Source organism: Leptopilina heterotoma, unplaced genomic scaffold, assembly GCF_015476425.1.
Source record: "Leptopilina heterotoma isolate Lh14 unplaced genomic scaffold, ASM1547642v1 Lhet_32, whole genome shotgun sequence".
NCBI classification, from domain to species: domain Eukaryota; kingdom Metazoa; phylum Arthropoda; class Insecta; order Hymenoptera; family Figitidae; genus Leptopilina; species Leptopilina heterotoma.
In genome coordinates this window covers 1,360,830-1,368,630 of record NW_025111017.1, presented here as the reverse complement: position 1 = coordinate 1,368,630, position 7,801 = coordinate 1,360,830, and the positions used below count along the sequence as shown (strand labels likewise).

At 24.4% G+C, this 7,801-nt stretch overlaps 1 protein-coding gene across 5 annotated transcripts in view; it reads right to left on the bottom strand.

The window, feature by feature from the left end:
- LOC122504840 (bifunctional peptidase and arginyl-hydroxylase JMJD5) overlaps nucleotides 1–7,801 on the bottom strand; it is a 31,704-nt gene that overhangs the window by 16,981 nt on the left and 6,922 nt on the right. For 3 of the 5 annotated variants that reach the window (XM_043616125.1, XM_043616124.1, XM_043616123.1), the window contains one exon: nucleotides 579–669. The exons of 1 other annotated variant lie outside the window; for it this stretch is intronic. The gene's annotated coding sequence lies outside the window, so the exon portion shown is untranslated. Of the gene's footprint in view, nucleotides 1–578; nucleotides 670–1,579; nucleotides 1,789–1,878; nucleotides 2,003–7,801 lie in introns of those variants that run through there. One more of the 5 variants, XR_006301868.1, reaches the window with a different exon arrangement.

Sequence of the window (7,801 nt, the reverse complement as noted above, 5' to 3'; positions counted from 1 at the left end):
CCAAAGGTTAATTAAATATAAATTTACAATCTTAATTACTAACATTTCTAAACACACTGAATTTTACACAATTTATAGGATAAAGGTCAGACTTTCTGTTTATATAGATTATAGGTGATTTAGCTCTATATCTATTATTTAATTGTAACAACTGCACAAAGTGAATGTCGATTGTTACAATACCAAGAATCATCTATAACATTTCTAAATTGAATACGAATAATTTTTTATAACTATTTTTATTAATTATTTATAATTTTTGGCTCAACTATGCGTAATAGTACGTGACAGTTCCATAGAGATGGCAGCATTAATATTGTTTCGAAATGAAAGAAACTTAAAAAAGTTTTTTTTTCATTAATTTTGAAGACGAATTTAGAAAAACCATGAGATTTTTCATGAAAAATGACTGTGATTACATTTTTGACAAATATTTTACATTTCAAACGAATCTGCTGAATTTTGGGAAAAATATCCGTTCTCATTATCACACTTCAAAAATTTTGCCCAATATATTTGAGTTAAACTAAAAGAAGAAAAGAAAACAAGTAATCTAGAACAAAGAATTACGATCTTACCTTCAGTTATTTGAATTTCTCTCAATTCCTGTGCAGTCCCACTTCACAGCCAGTTTACGGGTTTCAGGTTGATAAATCACGACACAAAGCACTAAGAAAAAAAGAAATAAGGAATAATACCGTGGAACAATTCAGCACTTATTAATTAAAAATTGCATCAGCCCTATTCGAATTGTTACTAAAATTGTTTATAGTGGTAAGTTACTCGCTTGCTTTAAATGCCTATTACACGAAATAGGCTAAAATTTATTTAATTTTCTTAGTCCAATAGCTTCTTAGAGGTTTTCTAAAGTAGTAAAAATATGAAAATAATTAATAGCATACTTTAAAAATTAAAAGATTTGTCAATAACATGAAATCGATCGGTTCTGTGGATTTCTCCTTATAAGTAACTATTATTGAGAAAATTTGTTCATGTTGTCTCAACTTTTTTCGAGCTAATCCTAACTTCAAGTGTTTTTCGATTTCCCAATAAATTAAAAGATATTTTAAACAAACATAAATTTGAAAAAGTGATTAAATAAAACAATGCAGCTTAGAAAAATTATTTAATCAAATATATACAGTCTTCTTTTGAAAGATAGAAGGTAACAAAGATTTGCTTAAATGACGCCATTGAATGACAAATAAATCTACAATAAGATACAAAAGTTTGCCGCTTAATGAAAGTGAACGGACTCTGCAAAAACTTTCAATGAAAATTATTTTTACATTAGAAATGAAACATAATTTTAAAAGAAACAGAATAGCACATAACGGCACACAAGTACCGGGTCCATTGCATAAAACAAGGTCTGGATTTTTTGTCCACGCGATTGGAAAACAATGTAGTGATGCATAAACAGTGCTCCAAATTGAAGAAATATAAGATTGACCAACTTCTCGACAGCGAAATGTAGGAATTAATTCAAAATCTTTGTTATCACTTTCAAGTTCTTTGATTTTTTTCGCACTAAGATTATCAGTTTGCGCATGAATATAAATCCTTGGAGTATACAGATCGAAATTTAAATTTTTGACAATCCGCAAAATCTCAGTTGTATGTCCTCCAGATCCCAGAAAAATAATTGTTTTTACTGGTGCTTTCCGAGATCTTGCAGTGCAGAATCCATTTTTAAATATGACGTACAAAATTCTCATCAATATAACGAAAAGTATAAATAGAATCATTATTTATATTGCCCTTGTTAACGGATTTTAAGAAATTAACCTGCAAGTATATATTATGAATATAAATGGAATTACTTATTCTAAAGAAAACTCAAAGTTGGTTGTAGATTTTCAAGTAGTAATATCATACCTCTACAATCCGATGTGATTATGTTCTGCATTATAAATCTCTGTACAAATGCATCTTAATAAGTGTGGCATGAGATTAGCTTTAAACCCATGCTTCTTCCACAAAGTTTACGTTATCTAGAAAACTATTCAACTCTTTATAAATTTGTTTTAGAAATCTATTAATAAACAAAATTAATAAACATTGCAATTCAAAAATTTTTAAGAATAACTAGGTAAAAGCACCAGTACTTGAACATTGCAAAAAATGGAACCAATAGATGGACAGTAACAAAAATAATTTAAAATGCTTTCAATGTAAATGAAAAAAATAATATAGGCTGATTCTATCTCAATTCATGCAAGGGCGAATAGGTTAAAAATTCTAAATCAAGTTAAAGGTAATTTTTCTTGTTTTTTAGGATAAATAAAGAGACACGTATTTTTTTATTTAGCGAAAAAAAAATTTTTAGAGCTAAACAGCTGACAAATTATTTTCAAATCTTTCTAGTTTTTGCAAAAATAAATTTTTTTCTTGATTTTAGTAGTGTTTGTGATACTTTTTCTTTGCAAACTTGAAAATTTGAAAAATTTTGAAAATTAACAAAATGGCGGCCATTTTCCAAAAAATCAAAAAAGTCAATTTTCTCAAAAACATCATTTTTTATTTTTCTTAAAATTTTTGTGTGATTACTACACAGAAAAAATTCCGGGACATTAGATGCGCCATTAGTAGTAATCACACAAAAATTTTAAGAAAAATAAAAAATGATGTTTTTGAGAAAATTGACTTTTTTGATTTTTTGGAAAATGGCCGCCATTTTGTTAATTTTCAAAATTTTTCAAATTTTCAAGTTTGGAAAGAAAAAGTATCACAAACACTACTAAAATCAAGAAAAAAAATTGAAAAATATTTATTTTTGCAAAAACTAGAAAGATTTGAAAATAATTTGTCAGCTGTTTAGCTCTAAAAAAATTTTTTCGCTAAATAAAAAAATACGTGTCTCTTTATTTGTCCTAAAGAAGAAGAAAAATTACCTTTAACTTGATTTAGAATTTTTAACCTATTCGCCCTACATGCATAGAATCAGCCTATATACCTTTTTTGAATGTTAGCTTATGGATATAATTCAAGTTTTTAATTTCTAAGCCAAAAATTTACCAAAACTCGAGTGTCCAAATTTACCTTCTGCTTTTTAACCTTGAGCAACAGCAGCACCAGTAGTTGGACAAAATCTTTACAGACATTAATTTATTTAAATAATGAATTAATTAATATAAAATGACTTACTAGTAAATTAAAAAGTTGACAATAAATTAATATAAAATACAAACATTTCATGCAAATAAATATTATGCGTACTCTCCAAATTTGAATTAGTAAAAATGTTTATTAATTTAAATTAGTGACTGACTTTTTGCTTTTAAATTAGTAAATTTTCCTAATTAATTAGTAGAAATGACTATTTATTAGTAAAATTTACTAATTCAAAAGCAAAAAGTCAGTCACTAATTCAAATTAGTAAACATTTTTACTAATTCAATTTTAGAGAGAATTTCCTGATATGTCCAACTATTGGTCCTTATCATGTTAAACTACTGGACACCCTATAAAATGTCATGACCAACTATCAAGGTAAAGAAGAAATTATTTATTTTTTAGATTTAAATTTAATTAAAATAAAAATTAGACTGTCAAGTAAACTATATTATCTTTGTAAAAATCGTAGCTAAATTTGCTACTAATATTTTAAAAATGTCCAAGTACTGGTGCTTTTGTCCTATTTAATTGGGACATTTTACGTTAACCAACACCGAGCTCTGCTCAAAATTCTAAGTAATCAACGAAAATCAACTTATTACAACTCAAAAAGTCAAAATGGCGTCATTTTTGTATTCCCAAAAGGCGCTGAATTCGGAAATAAGCAAATCTATTTATTCATATCTTTAAAAAAATTATATAGAAATATTGGATTACACCATACTTTAATCTTCCAGGGTTGCCACGCTTTTGCTCTTTTCAAATTCCCTGACTTTTCCAGGTTAAAAACGGAATTTTTTCAGGTTTGTAAATCGAAAATTATTCGAAAACGTCAATAACTTCATTTTTAAATAAATATTTAATCATTATTTTTTTTAATACAAATTAAGATTCACAAAACTTTGAAATTCAATAACATATAAGAATATTATTATATAAAACTTGCTACTTTGTTACTATAACATTTTAAAAAATTATTTTCATCATTACAATTATTCACTTCTAGAATTTTCAACTAAAATTCTTCAACAAGAATTTCCCTAGGGTAAACACTTTAGGGCCCGTGTCACCTTGGGGCCCTCTACCCTATATTAGAAATTAAAAACTTCAAATAATTAAAAAAAATTCCATTAAACTTATTGAGAAAAATTAATTCTATAAAATTCTAATATTAAAAAGTTTGAAAAGTTCAAATATTCAAAGATTTTAATTTGAAATTCATTTTTAAATCAATATTTATTAGAAAATTCTACGAGAATTTAAATAATTAAATATAAAAATAAATATTTTATTAAACTATTGAATGTTTCATAAAATTCAATATTCATAAAAAATTTTATCAAGAAATTTTGAACTAATTGAATTCTTATTATAAAAAAATTTATCTAAATTTTTCAAAATAATTGAATTTTTTGCGAAAAAATAAATTTTTTTTTAAATAGTTAATTTCATTTTTTTATAAAAAATTTTATTGCAAAATTTTTTAAAATAATAAAATTCTTGCGAAGAATTTTATTAAAATTCATTAAAATAATTAAATTCCTGCGAAGAATTTTATTAATTACGAAAATAGTTCAATTCTCATAAACAAAATATCAAAATAATTGATTTTCTGAGAAGAATTTTATTAAAATTCATTTAAATAATTAAATTCCTGTGACAGAATTGTATAAATTCAGAAAATAATTTTATTTATGCGAAGAATTTGAATAAAATTTTCGAAAATAATTGAATTTTTTCTAGGAAATTAATTAAAATCGTATTAAAAATTTTTAATTCTCCTAAAGAATTTAATAAAAAAATTTTGAATTTCTGAGAAGAATTTTATTGAATTTTTAAAAAAATATTTTAATTCTTTTTTAGGAATTTTATTATAAATTTTATAAACAATTGAATTCTGTTGAGAAATGTTATTAATATTATAAAAATAATTGAAATTTTGGTAAGAATTTTATTGAAATTTTTCGAAAAAATAAAATTTTTGAGAAGAAATTTATTAAAATTTATTTATTTATTTAAGAAGTAAACGGGACTAAGCCGTTTAAAATTCTTAAAAATAATTGAATTCCAGCGAAGAATTTTATAAATTATGAAAATAATTGAAATTCTGCCAAGAATTTTATTAAAATTATTTTTAAAATAATTGAATTTCGGTGAAAAACTTTATTATTTATAAAGATAATTGAAATTTTGACAAGAATTTTTGTAAATTTTTAAACATAATTCGATTTCTGCGAAGAATTTTATTAAAATTATTTTGAAAAAAATTGAATTGTTACGTAAACAATTGAGCTCCCGCGTCCAATAACTCGATCTGCGCTTGAACTGAAAAATTCAAGCCAGTCAAGCCGGCAGAAAATGGAAAAAAATAAAAGTCGGAATTTTTAATTTTAAAACATACTACCGTATAGAGCATAAAAATGCCCAACTTTTTTGTCTTTGAAATTTTTCTGTAGAACTTTTATTTTTAATAATAATGGACAAAAACTGAATTTTTTTTATTCTTCAATTTCATTGAATTTCAAAACATAAATCGACTTTTCTCAAACAAATCTTAATGAAATTAATTAAAAATTGATATACTTACTTATCAGGGTCTACCGAAGACGATGAAGTGATTGAAACATTAAAAAAAGTTTATTGCAAAATTATTTGTTAATATAAATACAGACCTGTCAATAAATACGTTTTCTCAACTTTGACGAGAAAAAGTGTGCGGTGAACTTTCGAGTTGACACAACTTCCAGTGAGACATTTGTTTATTAACATGTGAAGAAGTTTTTTGAAAATTTTTATTTAAATCGGATGAAAAATAAAGAAAATACATAATGTTTAAAAAAATATGCGTCGTGCGGTGTTTTGACATTTCGACGCAAGAGGAGAAAACTATTGGAAACTAACAGTGGTCGCCTTTTAAAAATGGCTGCTTGAACGTAAACGTAATTTCAAAAGGATTTTTCTCCTAATTTGGACAGTTATTGCAAAATAGAAAAAAAACAGTTATCCTGAAAATTTGCTTTTTCATTTGTACACAAGAAATTGAAAATCCAATATAATACACGACGTTAGGAAGTAAAATATGAGAATTAGATATGCCCATTAGGTGCTGCCCTCTGGTGGTAATTTTATGCATCGCGCATTTGTTTAACTTTTTCCTATTTTTCTTCCTGTCGTTGTAAATCTAAATAAATCTTTTACTGCCTATCATATTATAAATGTATAGAATTGTTTTTATTTTAAATATAATACATGAATAAACTTATTTTTAAATAAATCAACAGAAAATAGCAATAGTTTCCAATAGTTTTCTCCTCTTGCGTCGAAATGTCAAAACACCGCACGACGCATATTTTTTTAAACATTATGTATTTTCTTTATTTTTCATCCGATTTAAATAAAAATTTCCAAAAAACTTCTTCACATGTTAATAAACAAATGTCTCACTGGAAGTTGTGTCAACTCGAAAGTTCACCGCACACTTTTTCTCGTCAAAGTTGAGAAAACGTATTTATTGACAGGTCTGTATTTATATTAACAAATAATTTTTCAATAAACTTTTTTTAATGTTTCAATCACTTCATCGTCTTCGGTAGACCCTGATAAGTAAGTATATCAATTTTTAATTAATTTCATTAAGATTTGTTTGAGAAAAGTCGATTTATGTTTTGAAATTCAATGAAATTGAAGAATAAAAAAAATTCAGTTTTTGTCCATTATTATTAAAAATAAAAGTTCTACAGAAAAATTTCAAAGACAAAAAAGTTGGGCATTTTTATGCTCTATACGGTAGTATGTTTTAAAATTAAAAATTCCGACTTTTATTTTTTTCCATTTTCTGCCGGCTTGACTGGCTTGAATTTTTCAGTTCAAGCGCAGATCGAGTTATTGGACGCGGGAGCTCAATTTCATTAAAATTTTTGAAAATAATTTTATTCTTTAAAAAAATTTATTTAAAAATGTATTAAAAATAATACTTAAATTCTAATAAATAAATTGTTGCAAAATTTCTTTAATAAATTTCAATAAAATTTTTAAGAATTTAATAACTTTTTTTCAAGGAATTGCACTAAAATTGTATTAAAAATAATTGAAATTTAACATTGAGTTTTATTTTTTATGGAAATAATTGAATCCCAGTAAAAAATGTTATTATTTATGAAAATAATTGAATAATATATTAAAATACTTAGTAAATAATTGAATTTCTTTCAATTTTTCTTTATTTATGAAAAGAATTAAATGTTTGCGTAGAATTTTATTAAAAATTGTTTTAACTAAATTGAATTCTTTTAGAAATTTTTATTAAAGTAAGTAGTAGATGATATTAAAAATCATTGAACTGAGGAAAGTTTTTGAAAATAATTAAAATTTTGCCAAGAATTATTTATTAAAATTTTTGAAAATAATTGAATTTCTGAGAAGAATTTTACTACTTTTGAAAATAATTTACAATCATTTGTAATTGCTTCAAAATTCAATTTGTTTTAGTGTTTTTAACTAAAATTCTTATATAAATCCATTATTTTTAATAAAACTAGTTAAATATATATATATATATATATATATATATATACTAGCTGTCGTACCCGTCTTCGACGGGTTTTAGTTTCTACCAATACATTTAAGTTTCTACCAATCTGGAAAATCAGGAAATAGCTAGGGAATTTAATTTGACCGGAAAAAA